The sequence below is a fragment of the Anomalospiza imberbis genome, chromosome 6 (genome assembly GCF_031753505.1).
Source record: "Anomalospiza imberbis isolate Cuckoo-Finch-1a 21T00152 chromosome 6, ASM3175350v1, whole genome shotgun sequence".
Taxonomy (NCBI): Eukaryota; Metazoa; Chordata; class Aves; order Passeriformes; family Viduidae; genus Anomalospiza; species Anomalospiza imberbis.
The window spans coordinates 3,419,116-3,433,928 of record NC_089686.1 but is presented as its reverse complement, the minus strand read 5'-3'; the positions used below and the strand labels follow the sequence as shown (position 1 = coordinate 3,433,928).

Below are 14,813 nucleotides of genomic sequence, written 5' to 3'. Positions count from 1 at the left end.
CATTGCCACCCCCAGCACCCCCAGGGGTTCCCTCCTCCAAAGGCAGAGCCACCGATGTCAGTGGGATCCCGGACCCCAGGAACCACTTTGGGATCTGTGTCTGCCCCGAATACAACGTGCCACGGGATCCCAGCACCACTGAATTTCAGATGGGATGCTAAAGACAGCCTCGCACCCCGCTCCAGCCTTCATTGCACGTTGCTCCAGAGAGGACAGGAGTGAGACTTCTTAATGCACATCCAGACAAAAATACTTCTTTTTTTACACTGCCTTTTTTTTTTTTTAAGTTTTAAATAAAAGACAAAAAGCCCAGCCAACATGAAAGGCTGGATAAACACTCCTCCTTTCCCCAGCAGAAATTACAAAAATGCCTTTGAATTTGTTTTGGCAAGAAACAATGTTTTTTATGAAAGAGCTTCATTGAAAAGTCACAATTTGGAATGTATTCATCTATTCTACATTTTTAAAAAAGTTTTAATTACCACTTTAGGAGTATTTTGACATAGTTTATGGTTTGTTAGATTGTGCTCCGTGCTACAAATGCCAAACACACCTTTTGGAAGTGCCTTATTATTGTATTAATGCAAAATGCTGGGCTTGTGCTGCCGAGACTCGTGTCGGCAAATGAAAAATAATAAATTAATTCCATTTGGAGAAAACGCTGCCATTTATAACCCAGCAATTAAGAACAGATTTAATTTTAGATATCGCTGCACCCTTCAGCTTAGCGAGTTATTCAGTACCAACACTGGTACTATCAGTGTATGCTCAGTTCTTTAAAAAACAGACCCAGGCCAATTTCTCACCCCTTAAATTAGCGATGCTAGACATGAAAAGTTAATGCTGCTTTCCTCTCTCCTGAAAGCTGCAACATATGGATTTTGCTTGGGGAAAAAAAAAAATTTAAAAAGCAGCACATGCTGGGATTTCTACTATAACAGGCCAAATTTTATCAGCCACAGGCACACAAGGAGTTAACAAAAAACTCCAAACCTCAATGGAGTGAGGCAGTGTTTGCAAACCAGGGGGTGTATGTTGAAGGAGAGGAAAAGAGCCCAAATCCTGGCTCTGGAGAGAAGATGGGGCTCCGCAGCCCCATCTCCGTCCCCGGGGCCAGGCAGTGCTGCAGCAGGTAGGAGATGGAGAGAGGAAAACCCTTTTTATTTATTTTATCCCGCGGCTCTGCCAGCGGGAAGGTGATGCCCAGGGAGGGCTGGCGCTGCGGGCAGGGCTCCAGCTGGCACCGAGGGGATGGGAGGCTGCTGGCTGCATCCCACACAGGCAACACTCAGAGGGACCAGCACCTGCATCCCTGGCAGTGATGGGGCAACCCTGGGACACCCTGAGAGCCAAAGGCTGGCAGGAAATGGGACCTCAGTGGCTCCCCTGGGGCACACGGCATAGAGCGCTCACTGACCTGGACACCATGAAAACAGGCTGTGGCCAAGGAAAGGGAAGGGAAACAGGAGCAAGGACATGGGAACTCCCCTTCCCCCACGTGTCCTCACAGTGTCACCAGGCTCCCAGGCACCTCCAGCAGCAGGAGACCACAATGTACGGAAAGAAGGGACACACACGGGTTGTGGCAGCACTCCAGACTTGGAAAGCAAAATTACCACATGTGGGAAGGGACAAGGAGGGACACAGCTCTCTGATGATGGCAGTGGGGCCCAGGGCATCCCCTGCAGCACTGAGGTGACGCGGTGACACCTCTTTGCTGTTGTCACAGCAGCACAGCTGCCAGGACACGCGGTGGGATCCCCAAGGGTGGCCTGACCAAAGCCAGGTGTGTTTTCGTCACACGAATGCTGTGGGCTTGCTGCAGGAAAAGCAGGATAATGCTTTGGGCTTCTCGTTACACGGGAGGCCAGAACAGGCAGCACGGCCAGAGCTGTGTGAAAATAGCCAAGTTTGGGGTTTTTTGACATCGAGACGATGAAGACAACACTCACCACAGTAAGTCTTAATAGTGCAACAAAAAGATTCTGTGAAGCACTAAAGGGATTCCCCCCCAAAATCCCAGTACCAAGCTGGGACAGAGCAGCAGAGCTCACACAGAGAAAAGCTCTCTGCATCCTTGGGACCCTGCCATGGGTAAAGCCAGATAAACCAAGTGATAAGGACTCAAAACCCCCAGAGGGTTTTGCCAGCCCCAAAAAGAACCAAGCGCACCTTCACCACACCCTTGACCTGCCACAAGCCCTCTTGGGGCACATGTGAAAGCAAGCAAAACGAAATTAAACCTCGGCTTTTTACAGGGCTTCCCCCTTCTCCTTGGACCAAAAAAACAACAAAAAAAAATATTCCCCAAGCACATATTTTTATTTATCAAGATTCCAGCACTCTCTTTTCCTGCTACATCCCTCTCAAAGGCTTTACTGAGGAAGATTGCTGCACTAATTGTAAGTCTCTAGAGAAACAGGCTTTCCTCTGCTTTCACACTGGAATTAGTTACGCTCAGCCTGACCTTGCATTATTTTTAAGCTCTGCAACATTAAAAGAAAATTAGAGAGACTTGTTAAATCCCTTAAAAGGTAAAACAACCCTATTGCTCCAGGTTTACACACACAAAAAACTCAAACCCAAACCAAAAACGAGCTCTTAAATCACAACTACCACTTTAATGTGGTAGGATTTAGTCTTATATTTTAAATTCATTCATTTCTTGTTCACTCAAACAATCACACCAGCTTTAATGAGCTCTCCCTATGAAAACTCCAACAACAAAGGATCACATTTGCTCTTGTTCCAGAGCTCCACACACCTCAAAAGGAAATCCTAAAGCATCGTGTGCTTCTTAGCAGCCAGATTACCAGCTTTTAATCCTCTCTGCCAGATGTATTTTTAATCTTTTTGCATGTAATAAAGCAAATTAGTGGAATTGTATGGGTAAACTGAATCAAAATAGGCACATAAGATTAAAAAAAACCCTGAATTTGGTTATGTTTTGCAGATCTGGCAACTAACAGAGCTGGGAGCTGAATCAGCCCTGCAGGCACTGGCAGAGGGAGAAGCTGCTGCAGGGTGAGTGAGGAGCTTCATCAGCACTTGGCCACAAGTCATGGGCTTGTTTCTCCTCTGGGTCCCATGCAAGGGACCACACCAGCTCCTGGATGAGCAATCACAGCATGGTTTGGGTTGGAAGGGACCTTAAAGACCATCCAGATTCACCCCTTGCCACGGGCAGGGGACACCTTGCACTATGCCAGGTATCTCCAAGCCCCATCCAGGTTGCTCATCCCTCCAAATTGACACTGCTCTGGCTGTCTCAAGCCACCCCTGTAACTCACTACGTGGGTTCTTTGCTATCAGCAGGTTAGATGGGATATTGGGAATAAATACTTGGCTGTGAGGGTGGTGAGGCCGCAGCACAGGGTTCCCAGAGAAGCCGTGGATGCCCTTCAGGTATCTTCTCACAGAAGCCACCCTGCTACCAAAACTCTGCCAGGCAAACCCAATACAGCCCAGGGAAATGGATCCTCCAGCCATGAGGATTCTGCTGTAGCTCAGTAGGGGTGTGGGCTGGACTCCCAGATATCTCACACTGAGATTACTGACTGCTCAGGGCAGTGGCAGAAGACACCAACTTCTCTCACTTTAAAACCAGAAACCAAATGAACATCAATGCTGACATCCAGTGTGGCTTCAGGAGGGATTTAAAGAACTTGGGCTTCTTCATTCCCTAATCCCACACCGTTCCCCGCTACCAAGCACGATGGATTTCTAACAATGCAAAAGCATCTGTGCACATTTTTGTAATTATTTCAGACCCAGCAGAGAGCACCCTCCCCTTTCTGTAGGGTTAATCTAAAGAACAGTTGCCAAAATGCTGAGAACACAGCGGAACAATAGCTCCTCTGATGAAATCCCTCCACTCCATAGAGAAACCAGTATCCTCCAGCTGCTGTGGCTTGTCCAGAGAGATCTCCGAGTGTTTCCCAGCTCCCATAAATAACAGGGGGAAAAAAAATATTACAAACTCAAAAGATTCGAGTGCAGCTTGCAAAAAATGACTGCAGAGCCCTTGCATCTAACCACAACACAAGTTTTATTAATGCAACATTTGCCTTGTGTGAAATATAAACCCGGGACATCAGTGGAGGGAGGGCAACGCCGGCCACCTGTCCCGGGGATAGGGACTCGCTAAACTTATCAGCACAGAGACCACTTCCAGCAGCTCCATCCCTTTAAATCCTCATTCTCAGTGCAATCTCTGATCAGTCATTTATAAAAGCTGGGAAGCCGGGCTGGACAGCTGAATTACAGCAGCTATTATCCACATATGCCTGAATACCAGCAGACACCTTTATTTATAAAGGCTCTCCGGCTGACCGAGATTTGACATCGGCTACAAAAAGCACTCAGCATCCAACTGGCTGCTCCAGAAGAATGTGAGGAGAGGTTGGCAAGCAGGGGCTAAACAGACACCTTTGCACAGCTTCCCTGCTGCTGCCATGACTCCTAACCCAGCAGGTTTAAGTAATTGATTTCCTGAGCAGACACACAAAGTTGCACACCTTTGCCTCTTCTGCTATGGATTCACATGCATTGTTTCCCCCCCATCCCTAATTCTAAAATATTTGGAGTATTTTATCAGGCCTATCCTCTCTCTTTTTAGGGTCTCTGCACTTTACAAGGTGCTGTTTGTTGTGCACCTTTCGGCTCATCCCCACCTGTGAGCTCATTTTCCATGGAAACTGGGAACCTTGACAGGTCATACAAGTGCAAGGGGATGGGGAGGGAAAAGGTGATAAAAAATCCTCGTTGCTCTTGGCAGATTTTCTTTAGCTCTAACGGTCTCAGTGACAATCCCTGATAACAGAAGGCGACCAAAGTGTGAATTCTGCCTTGAACTGACAGAATTCCCAGGAGCAGCACATGCAAACACAGCCCACAGAGCTCAGCTGGGCCAAGGAAGGCTCTAAGTACCCATCACACTCCTGATCGACTGTAATAACCTGAAACAGGAGCTGGCACCTCTGCCAGGACAGAGATTGGATCCAGTTCCCAACAGGGCTCCAAGGGCTGCCCAGACCCTGCCAGCACAGCCACTGTAAAGAAGGGATTTCCTTGCCTCATTTCGCAAGCAAGGACCATTGAAAGCATCCTCCTTTGGCCTCCAAAAGCATCCTTGTTCAGCCTGGAGAAGAGAAGGCTCCAGGGAGACCTCAGAGACCCTTCCAGAGCCTACAAGAGTTATGAGAGAGCTGGAGAGGGGCTTTGGACAAGGGATGACGTGACAGGACAAGGAGCAATGGCTTCCCACTGCCAGAGGGCAGGGATGGATGGGATTTTGGGAAGGAATTCCTGGCTGTGAGGGTGGTGAGGCCCTGGCCCAGGGTGCCCAGAGAAGCTGCGGCTGCCCCTGGATCCCTGGAAGTGTCCAAGGCCAGGTTGGATGGGACTGAAACAACCTGGGACAGTGGAAGGTGTCCCTGCCCACGGCAGGGGTTGGAACAAGGTGAGCTTTAAGGTCCCTCCCAGCCCAAATAATTCTGGAAGTCTGTGATCCTTCCTGCTCCCAGCACCCATCCCTCCCTTCCACTGCAGCAAAACCCTCAGCACCAGACTGAGCTTCAGCACAACTCTCCAGCTAAAATTCCCTACAGATGATGCAAACTAGGGAGCTGAGAGCAGCAGGAGCAGCCAAGTGAGGTTTTCCTGAGGGGCTGCTGGATGGGATGCCTGTGGTGCCACCCTCAAGCCCCCAGCAGCAGTGTCAGGAAGGAGCTGTGTGCTGTCCCTGCACTGCAGAGTAAGTTGTTATGGTTACTGAATAGTTTGTTGGGCTTTTTTTCCTCCTCTTCTAAAAAGAATTCTTATCAGTTTAACATAATACCACCAGTCAATAACAATTCTTATCTTAAAAGGTCACTCAGGTAGTTATAACTCAACATTTCATCTATGTTTGCATTATCTGGAGGGAAACAGCCAGGGGACTTTGTATTTTTTTTAATAATTCACTTCTTTGCAACTCTAAGATTTTAGGAAAACCCTACCCAGAACCAAGCCGACCCTGTGGCAACTTGAGTACACTGGGGAACAGTCAGAAAAAAGGTAGAAAAATCACATTGATGTTTGCTGCATGAGAAACAAGAGGAATATCCCAACAGGAAAACTGAAAAGCAGGAAAACGTATGGACACAGAGTGCAGCTGCTGCAGAAGCACCACGTTCTGTTTGTAAATGTCAGATCAGCCAAGTTTCACCACAACAAAAGTTGTGGGTTTTTCCCTCCACATTTCTCTCCCCAGTTTCTTCCTTCTTCAATTCCCATTGCTAATGGGGGAACAGAGAAAAGGGGACAACAGGAAGAACCCAATGACAAGAAGAACTGGTCTGTGATGTTCAGGGTTAAAAACACAGGAGAAAAAAAAAATGCAGCAGCATGGAAAGTGGGTTTTAAGGTGCTTCCGGCTAAACCTGGTTAAACCCTGTTTTATCCACCCACTCTTATTTTTTCTTTTAACAACAATTAAAACTCCAAACACAGCACATGCCCATTCCCCACCAGCCAGCAGCACAGCCAAGGAGCAGAAGAACTAACTGGTTAAAAGAAAGGCAGGTTTGTGGCTTGCCTGAAACAAGTTGTATTAAAAAAAAAAAAAAAAAAAGCAATCTGGAATTAATTATTTGTGAGGATCAGTAACAGAAGAGAAGCTTTTTGAAGCACCCCATGCTTCTAAAGCAGGGCAGCCTTGCTTGAGAGCAAAGAGAGGAGCAGAGCTGCTGAATCCTGCAGAGGAAAGTCACAATATTAACATTATTTTAAGTAAAATAACATCTCCAGGCATGACAGCTCAACAAGCTGGGCCACATCCAGCTCCTGCAAGTAATAGGGAAGGCTTGCAGGGGTTGTGGCAGGAGCTGGCTGAGCTCTTGGTGCAACAGAGCTATCAGTATCGCCCATCTGTGTTTTCCACCTTGGACAGACCCTTGTCCACAAGGTAAAATGACCCCCAGTTTGTGGCAGCACCTTTCTCTGCCCCAGAATAATCTCTGTGGATTGTTCTGGCAGAATACAAGAAAGTGTTTGCACTGCAGCTCAAGCACTGCAAACACCCTGAGAGGCCTGCCAAGGGCAGCAGCCTGGGTTAATGGTAGAGAAATACATGGTTTACACCCTGGGTTCATCTCGGAGAGCAGAAACCTACAGGCATCACCAGCAAGCTCCAGACAGGAGGGCTGAGCCCAGGAAGCCTCAGCTGAGGTGCTGCAGCGCACACCTGCACAGAGCCCATCAGAGAAACCAGGGTAAAATTCAGACACCTTCACCAAAACCCTTGATACAGCCATGCCATGGAGTCACCGCGTGTAAAAACATCCAGAAAACCCCACACTGAACAGGGCATCTCATGGGTGAGCCTATGCTGGAGAATCCTTCGCTTACAGCTCCTCCTGCTTGTGCCAGGTGTGTCTGTCTCCTGCATGGAGAGCCAGGAGAAGCTCATGCACCTGCCTCACACAGCCAGGTCCTGCCAGGTACAAAACAAACTGGGTTTCTGTCTCTGCAGCTGGCCCGCTCACCCCGACCAGGCTCATTTTCTGCTCAGCACCTAGAACCAGAGCAAACCAAGTTGCAGAGCTGTCCTGCTATGGATGAGACCATCCCATGGTCTGCTCCAGCAGAGAAAATCCGGCTCGCAATCCCTCTGTGCCAGAAACACAACTCCCTCTGCCCACAAAACCCCTTCCAAAGAACAGCCAGCAACACCTTCACCAGAGAATCCCAACCCTCTTTTGATGAGATCCTGCCCTTCCACTTAATGCATCTGCTGCGGAAGAGGAAGTCAGGAACGGATCTGCTCACTCCAACCTCAACTTTATTTGTAATTACTGGGCCACGATGGAAAGGCACTGGCTTGGCTGTTTGCCATTGCCCGACTCGCACTCGGCGATGACCTCTGCAAATCTCTGTGTCTCTTCCTAGGACCAGAGCACTGGAAAGATAAACACAGCATTTTTTAAGGGAAAAGGGATGAACATGCAAGCCTGGGGATCCCTTGCATCAGACCTGCACCCTCTTTTAGATCCCTGAGCAGCTCTTACGTAACCAAGAGTTAGTAAAATAGTAATGGCCTTGTTTATTTGGTGAAAATAGGAAATACAAAGGGCACGTGCCCACTCAGAGGTAGATTTGCACAAACACACAGTTCATGTGAGGACTCATCCCACCACCCTTGGGGCGTTTCTGCAGACAAAACGGGCTTCCAACACAACGACCTGTGCTTTGTGTGGGCTCCCGCACTCAGCTGGAACCGTGCAAGAAGCGAGGAGGAAACCGGGGCCATCGGGTGGGAGCCCCAAAACACAGCACAGCAGTACAGCAGCTGTTCCCCTCTCTGATGAGCCCAGCCCCGGGGTTGGGGGGCAGTGGCAGTGCCAGGGGTGCCCTTTCCCCCAGCAGTTATCTGTGGTGACACTAGACACGAGCTCGACGCCGGAGCGCTAAAGCACTGACGGATGCATCCTAAAATAAAGCTGGAGTTCACACTAATTACTATTTCAGTTATACTGATTGCAAACACAACTCCCAGCTCAGTAAGAAGTGGCTTTCACGGGCCACAAATGAAACCAAGGTGGGGTTTTTCTTATGGAACACGAGAAAAAGAAAGGGCAAAGCTTGAGAAATTGTAGGGAGATGGGAATTTTTCCTGTGATCCACAACCTTCCAACTGCTTCAGGGGAACTCTGTGGGAAAATACAGCTGACTGGAGCCATCAACTACTTTAAAATCAACTGCCCTAATGGCAAATATGTAATTGGCGAAATAGGCACGAAGCTTTGCTCAGATTTTGAGGTGTAACACGACAAAGGATGCAACTGTGCAGAGGATCATCCACCAGCAACAGTGTGAGCCACGAGCAGAGTGCTTTCCCCACTCATCCATTTAATCTCGTTTGCAGATAAGTGCATTCACAAACTAGATTATTTTAATTGATGGCTCTACAGCTGGTTCCTATTCAGCTCTTGATCTAAAGCTGTCCTCGACCTCTCCCATCAATCTGTATCCTGACAGTGATGCTCTGTGTGCTTCCTCTCCTTCACCAAAATCCTCCCTGCACCCACTCTGGTAGGAGAGAAAGAACTTCAGCTCTGCTGCTTTTCCAAGCACAAATACAAGATACGTGCACAGAAGGAACCAAGGAACAAGCTGGTCCAGGCAGAGAATTCCAGCTCAGGTCTGTGATGATGCAGGAAATGCTTCCCTGCCTCTTTCACATGCACTGCAACAGTGGGATTTTTCCCAGTTGAAGTCAGTGAGGAAATGAACCCTGGCATCAGGCCCCTCACTGAACTACCTGAGAAAATGGTTAAAAGGACACTGCAAAGTATGGAAAGGTCTCGGGGAGAAAGCAGCCCACCCATGAGCCGCCCTCTTGCACCACACTGTGCTCCAGGCAGCAAAACAGACTGTTACCATTAGTTAACTTTTTCCTTCCCATTTTAAACATTACTGCCTAAAAATTACCACCCTGGCAAGCTCTGCCACCCCCCATCCAAAAGACATGGCCCTCATTAGCTCTGCCAATGGAGGAGACTTTGTCATTCATGCTGGCAAAATTCTGGGAGCAGGCACAGGAGTATCTCCTTACTCCTCTTACTGCAAGGGACACATGCCAGGAACGACAAGGGAGGGAGTTTTTAAGCAAACAGGAGAAAATACAGAAGAGCAAAGTGCAAGCCCAGAAGAGTGTCCTGTAGGTCCCAGCACTGGGGTGAAGGGGACAGCAAAGGGAAACCTTTGTAATGCCACACCACAGACCTTTCTGCAGCCTGCAGTGCTTCCCACAGCCACTCTGGAAAGCATCCTTAAAAACAAAAATAGCTTTGAATCACAAAAGAACACTGGGTGTGTAGCCTGGCTCAAAGCCCCTGGCTAACACCACTCTGGTACTTCTGTACCCCTACCCTTGGTATTTTCCAAAAATCCCAGCACTGATAGCTTTTAGCCATCAGGTTTGCAAACAAAACCTGGGAAAGATGTGTGGCAGCAGGTCTAGCACCAGCAGGCAGGCTAAAAGCAAGTGTCAGCTCAGCAGATCTGAGGCTTGCCCAGGTCACCCAGAGAAGCTGGGGCTGTCCCACCCCTGGGAATGCTCAGGACCAGGCTGGATGGAACTCTGAGCAGCCTGGTCTGGTGGAAGCTGTCCCTGTCTGACGGGTTTCAACAAGATGATCTTTCAGGTCCCTTCCAACCCTTCTGTGATTCTGTGATCTCTCCATTTAGGAGTCTCAGCTCCTAATTTTTAATAAGCAGAGCCAGCAGGGCTGCTCACATCCCTCTCCAGGCAGAGACAAATGTGTGGAATGACCACACAAAGCCAGTGTCCAGCCCAGCACTTGGAATTCCACATCACATCCAGTAAGCACAGGCTAAGTTCCTCACCCCATCCTCCTCCTGGGCTCCTCCAGTCCCACTGTGTGAAGCCCAGCAATGCCCTCACACAGCCCAAGGACATTTAAACCAGAGCTCAGCATTGCAATGCAACTGTAAGCCAAGAAACATTTCTTTAAAAATGGGAAACACCCTCAAATGGGGCACTGCATGATTTGCCATCAGTGGGGGTCACCGGGGATGAACTATAAAATTTGCACAGTGCAGGGGTAGCAGCTTCCTGATGGGCTGGGAGACTGTCCGTGGCTGGGGTGGCAGCAACAGATGCAGGGCTGGAGCCACAGGGAGCTAAGGATATAAGCAGCAAGGTCTGCAGGAATATGTAATACCTTTTAATAGACCAGCTGGTACAGTTGGGAAAAAAAAACAAAACCCACAACCACACAAGCCCTCCTTTGAGATGGTGCACCTTCATGCCTGGCCATTTTTTCCAGCTGCATCACTTGGTCTATTAAAAGACATTACAGCTCCCTGCAACCCTTGTCCCTTCCTTTGGCCAGTCCTTCCCAGGATGAGGAATCTAGGTCATCCTGATGCTCCCCTTGTGATACCTGACAGGCTGCTGAAATGAAATAAAGATTTTGGCCCTAACACATGGAGCAGTTAATGTCCTGTGCACAGGCCAGAGAAAGCTTATTGTCCTTTAAGGCCAAGAGCTCAAAGCTGTCACTGCTTCCATCAGTGCACGTGGGTGTTTGGACACCTGGAGGACCTACAGGAGTCTTTGTGCACTTCCGTCAACCTTGCAGGAATGAGGAAGCCAGGGCTGGTGGGGCAGGATGTGGGACTGCTTTGGGAACAAACTGCAGAGGGACGCTGGAGTAGATGACAGCAAATTCTGCACTCAATGCCCAAAGCCTACGGACCATGTTTCATGGACACAGCCCCCACATCTCCTCACTGGGTCTGCAGCCCACAGAGCAGCCATACCCACAGCCCTGGGTGCCCCAGGAGGAGCACAGGTCCCATTCCCAGCACAAGGCTCACCCCACTCCTGCCTGACCTTTACTGGGAGCTTAGAGGAGGTCACTGCGTCCTGACGGCTCCAAGCAGCTGGGACTGAAGCTGCCCAGCAAGGCCAGGCTGGAAGGAAGGAAGGAAGTTATAGCAGGCTTTTAAATAGTGCTGTGCAATACCTGAAACTTCTATTTCTGTGCACGGATAATATGGTTTCCATATTCTCCTCCTTCTCAGCAGACCAAGCCATTCACGCTCAAATTGAACTAGCAACAACCCACGCTCTTCACCAGTTTCAACCATTAAAGCTCAGTGAAGCCACTGTGTAGGGCAGTCCCAAGCTGTACATTTCCACCTAAAGAATGCAGAGATGTCCTTCCACGTTTGCTTCCCACTCCTATTTTCCCTTTATAACCAAGCAATGGATTGCAGGTGGTCTTGCAGCCCCCACACCTCTGTGTGCCCCCAGACACCAATGCAGCTTCCTGCAAGGCATCTGAGGTTGGCAACAAGGTTACACCCACCCCTCCAGGCTCTCAGGCAGGGAACCAGAGAATCAGGAGGATCCTCAGGGCTTCCTGAGGGTCATACACAGCCGTACACAGCCGAGCCACCTGGGGTTTGCAGTACTGATGAGGACAGCTTGGCTGTCATTATGAAAATACCCTCACACTTGAAAAGAAACCACCAAGACAGAACTCCTTCAAACTAAATATACTTGCTTCTCTGTGGCAATTAACCAGTTAAAAAATTTTTCTTCCTTGAGCTTTCCCATCACATCTGCCATTCATCAGACCTCTCATCTTGAGTCTACCAGGCAAGAAGCAACCTGGACACCTTTGCCGAAATGGGTTTTCCTCCACGCCTGGTGCGCACACCTGGAAGGCTCTGAGCCCAGCACCACCAGTCAGAGAGGATCTCTGAGCTCTGGTCTCCCTTTGGGACGCCTCCTGACCTCTGCTCTTGGTGACATTTCCAAGGATGGTGCCCATCCACCACGGACCACAGCAGGGCTGCCACCTTCTCCTAAGGACCATCACACCTAGGAGTGACATCCCAGTTTTCCCACCTCCTTACAGGGTCGGGACAAGCAACAGGTCCTGCATGCATGAAACAACTCAATTCTCACGAGGACCCAGCGTAACTCCAACACCTGCTCCAGGACATTAGCCCAGCACGATACATTCAGCTGGAGACACCCCTTCCCAGGCTGTGGATTTCACAGAAAGGGAACATCCCCTGCCTTACAGCCCCCAGACCAGGGATACCAGTGGGACACCTACAAGCAGGGAACCACCATTTCCAAGTCAACAAACACCAGGAAAATGTACCAGGAGCCACCTCAGGCCCCAGCCCAGGAAAGAATCGAGCACAAATCAGTAATGCAAACACCAGGATTCAAAAAGTAACGAGTAATGCGAGGTTTGATGATGACGTTGCTGTTCAGGACTTGGTGTGATTCCACTGCCAGGCAAGTGACAAGTGCCAGACTTCCAAACAGGCGTGGAACAGGAGTGATTTAAGGAATACAGGTGGTTTTAGGAAGGCAGGACTAACACAGGAGACTAAAAGCTATTTCCTAACTGAGCCTGGTTATAAATCTCAGCTAAACTTCCCTGGACTGCAACAGGATTGCCTGGAAAAGTGCGTGTCCTGCTCTGCAGGATGCATGGATACGTCCATCCCAAGGGAAAGCCACACAGAGAAAGAGGAGCTCGGCGAGAAAGAGGAACTCAACAGATCCAGGTTTTGGCACTGGAGTTACGAATGTCCTGGAGGAAGAGATCATTTTTGGAAGGCACGCCAGGGAGAGCTCAGGCAGCTCCACCAACGCAGCGAGGGCCAGGCAGGAGGCTGGATGCCAAGCTCTGCACGCAGGAGAAATCCTCGCGCCAAGCAAGGTCAACGGGATTACAGGGGCAAGCAGGGATTGCTCGCACGAGTGGAAATGGGAAGGGCCCAGCCCCTGGTCTGCACCCAGGCTAGCACCAGGAAAATGCCACCACACAGGCGGCTCTACGTGACTCTGTGTCCAGGACCACTTCAGAGCCCTGTTTTCCTTCACAATTCGCCTTTCCTGGTGGCAGGCGGCAAATCACCCCCCTCCAATTCCCTGGCCGACCGAGGGGACACGGCTACTGCCAAACCCACAGCCGGAATGAAGAGCTGAGATACTGATAAAAAAAAAAAAAGAAAATTAAAAATATATTGCTCACACCAACGCACAGAGGGAATCACAGCAAACCTGTGCTGAAGCTGGCACGGGAAGCTGCAGATTTATCCAGGAGCAGCCGAATTTGGAGAATGTGTTCCCTCCCGGCCCCCCCCCCCGGGGCCTCCCCACCCAAAGGGATGGATGAGGCTCATCCCTTCAGCTGTTTATAAAAGCAGCAGTATTGCAGACGCACTCGGCAGCATTCCTCCCTCTCATTCCTGCGAGCTATATAAGGGAACGGCCAATTCCAGCCTCGCTCCCCTGAAGCCAGCCCCGATCCCTTTGCGCCGGAGCAGCTCCAGGCTGGGTTTCCTGCAGAAGGACTTAAATCCGTCCTCGGTGGAACACGGCGCTGCGCTGGACCTTGTCATCAAATGGCAGCACAGGCAGCTGCCAAATCCTGCCGGCTCGGTGCTCTAATAGGGAACAGCTGGAGAAGGACCCTGCATTCCTCCCGCCCCGTCCACACCGGGGGCTCTGTTCGGGATCCGGCCGCAAAGATTTCCACCCATCACGGAACGCAGCCGGCCGCTCCCCGGCACCGCTCCGCCACGCACAGCCCAAAACCCAAGAGCTTCCAGCCCCCTGCGATTTTGGTGCTTAGGAATGGGGGGCTTGCTTTGCTTTTTATGGGTTGTGGGATTTTTTTTGTTTGGGGTTTGTTTTGGTTTTTTTTTTTTTTTTTTTGAGAGGTGCTGGAGAAACAGAACTGCGCAACTAAATGGCATTTTGCCTTCCCTGCTGATCCTCTGCGTTACAAAAACTCTACTTTAAGCAACTTGCATCCCTGTGTACATCCACACATCTGTAACACACCCCCCATAAATAAATACGGGAACGCACGGCGCTTGTGCCATTCCCATCCTGCCCCAACTCCCATTTACTTTGGAGGAGTTGAGCAACTTGTAACGGCAAATAAATAAAAGAAAAATACACTTTCGGTAGCCACGCACATTTTCTGTCCTGCACCCTGCACGCTCAGTAACATGAAACAGTCCACTCGTATTTTCTCAGAGCTCTGCTGAAACACAAGGGGGTATTCAGAGCCGCAGGAAAAAAATGCGTCCAAACAGGATCTGAATGATGAAATAGGAATTGCCACATTTAACAGGAAAAAAAAAATAGGATAACCCAGTTGCCCAGACCTTTATACAATAACAGTTCGTCTGAGGTAGCGATGGGCTGCTTCTGCATGTTGCAGAGAGCAAAGCAAGCCACGTTGCCCAAAAGAAGCCTAGAAAAT

The 14,813-nt window shown here is 49.6% G+C and overlaps 1 protein-coding gene across 5 annotated transcripts in view; it reads right to left on the bottom strand.

Annotated features, from left to right (window-relative positions):
* The window catches only part of SAMD4A (sterile alpha motif domain containing 4A), a 97,738-nt gene that overhangs the window by 81,524 nt on the left and 1,401 nt on the right, over positions 1–14,813 (bottom strand). The window lies entirely within an intron of this gene.